Here is a 2,153-nt window from a genome sequence, read left to right as displayed (position 1 = left end):
TTCCGTGCTTTTGATTCTCGTAGTTTTTCTCCTCCGTGACGGCACCAATGAAAGGTGAATCTCCATCCCTATTATTGACCGGAAAAGCAGACAAGGGGTTAAACAGATCCCCCCCCCCCCCTCCGGTCTTATTAGTAGACAGACTAGGGGCGTGTGCAGTGAAGATAACTATATACCTGTTGTGTGGCTGTATCCATAGGAGCCGCTCCCCCATCCCCTGGATATTCAGACTTTCTGCCTCTTTTTGTGATGGGGGTCCTCGGTAGCTCCTCGGCCTGTAGTGTTCCCCACTGGCTCTCCATGTGGCTACGGCATTTGTTCTATGCTGGGGTGACTTTCGATCTGCCTCTGAGGAACTTGTGGTCCAGAAGATGGACAGGAACAGTCCTATGAATGTGGTGGGCAGACCTCCCAGACCTGAAGTGCTTGTCATTAAGGTAACCACGCTCAGAGATGAATACCACGAGAGGGTAGTGAGCCCAGGTACGTAGTCTGCTTATGGGTTGTTATGTTTTCTCGCTTATTTCATTGGGGGAAACTGCACCTTGGATATAGACCTGGCCACTTGGAGGTCTGACCCACCCGCAGGCTATACCCTCTTTGCAGACTCTGTGCTATTCAGTTTTAACCTACTTATCCATACGAGGCCAACGCCACCTGACTCGGGGTCTTTCTGTCTAACATTGTTTTCCTTTCGGGTGCGGGCAGTGCACCTCGTCGGTCACCTAGTCCCCACTTGCCGGATTGCCGGTAACCACATTCCCATGTGCAAGGCCTATCCTGGCCCCGGGACCTGGGAAATATCTGCAACAATATTGTCTGGTACACAAGTATATGAAACAGTATCTCGGCAGAGGGCGCCCAGAGAACTGGGTGGAGGGAGGGCCTATAAATGACCCCTAAATCTAAGCCAGGGAGGCCACGTCTTTAGGACCTTTTTGCAGGAACCCGTGGTCCAGCCAGAGAGCTCCTTAATCTTGTCCTTGATGCCTGAGGCTCCCCCTTTTTGAGCGTTTGGTGGGATCTCTTTGCGTTCTGTCCTGAACGCTTTCCTTCCTGGTACGGTCTCCTCCATCTGCAGGGTCTCTGGTCTGACTTCCCTGCCCCAGAATCCTCTCTTTCTGGTTCTCCACGAGAACATGTTTGTCTTTCGTCCGTCACCGTATTTACTCCTCAGGTGGTCTCTTCCTTCTACTTCATCAAGGAGATCATCTTATCGTTTTGCTGCCCGGACCCCAAGCACGTGAGCAATCTCTTCTCTGCCCAGATTGAGCAATCCGGGTCTATTCGTCGCTCACTGCCTTGTTGTTCCCCTGGGGGCTCTTGCTTGGGCCTGGTTATTTCCTCTCCTGATGCTTTGTCTTGTTTGAGATTGGCTGCCATCTCTCCTTGTCACGGCTTTTCCTCAAGGCCTGTGGGCACCTCCTGGGCGTTTCAGGATCAGGTTACCTCTATCCATGCCTTCTCCAGGTTCTACCAAATCCATTCTGTGGCCTCTGCCCTTGCCACTTTGGGTTGTGGATTCTGCAGTGACTGTACTTGGACGCTCTCATGGCCGTGTATTTCCCACCATCCAGAATTGCATTAGGACATCCCATGATACTGGGTCCGTGTGTGTCTCCTGCCGTGTTACAACCTGACTAGCACTGGGTCTATGAAGCGGGAATAGTCTAGAGGAGGAGCCGATAGCCTTTGATATTCCTCGTATCGTCTTCCGGGTGGTCGGGTCTAGTCCCATGGTCCTGTGTCCTCCAGTGAATACAATGACAATAGGATCATATAGTGAGTAGAAAGATCCGGTCTTATAGGATGGCCGTTCTCATCCTTCTCCTATTCATGTATTTTTATTAGGATAAAGAAGCCAAGGATCCTCCGAGATAGAAATCTTGTTATAGTTGTGTTGTCTGTTACTTAAAGCTCTGACCTCTAGTAAAGTCATTCACTGGGAAGAATGGGCCGGTGTGGCAAGAAATTCAATCCTCCCTGGTTGCCATTAAAAAGAGGAAACTATTGATTGACACAATCAGATTTGGTGGCGACCATTCAGGCTGACATGGTGGGGGTCCCATGTAGTGTGAATGCCACGGCACAATCTGCAGCATTTTACAGGTTGCAGAAAACTATTCGAAGCGAACATGCTAAAACATTGCGTC

The sequence above is a fragment of the Leptodactylus fuscus genome, chromosome 10 (genome assembly GCF_031893055.1).
Source record: "Leptodactylus fuscus isolate aLepFus1 chromosome 10, aLepFus1.hap2, whole genome shotgun sequence".
NCBI classification, from domain to species: domain Eukaryota; kingdom Metazoa; phylum Chordata; class Amphibia; order Anura; family Leptodactylidae; genus Leptodactylus; species Leptodactylus fuscus.
Note: the sequence above shows the minus strand (reverse complement) of the source record.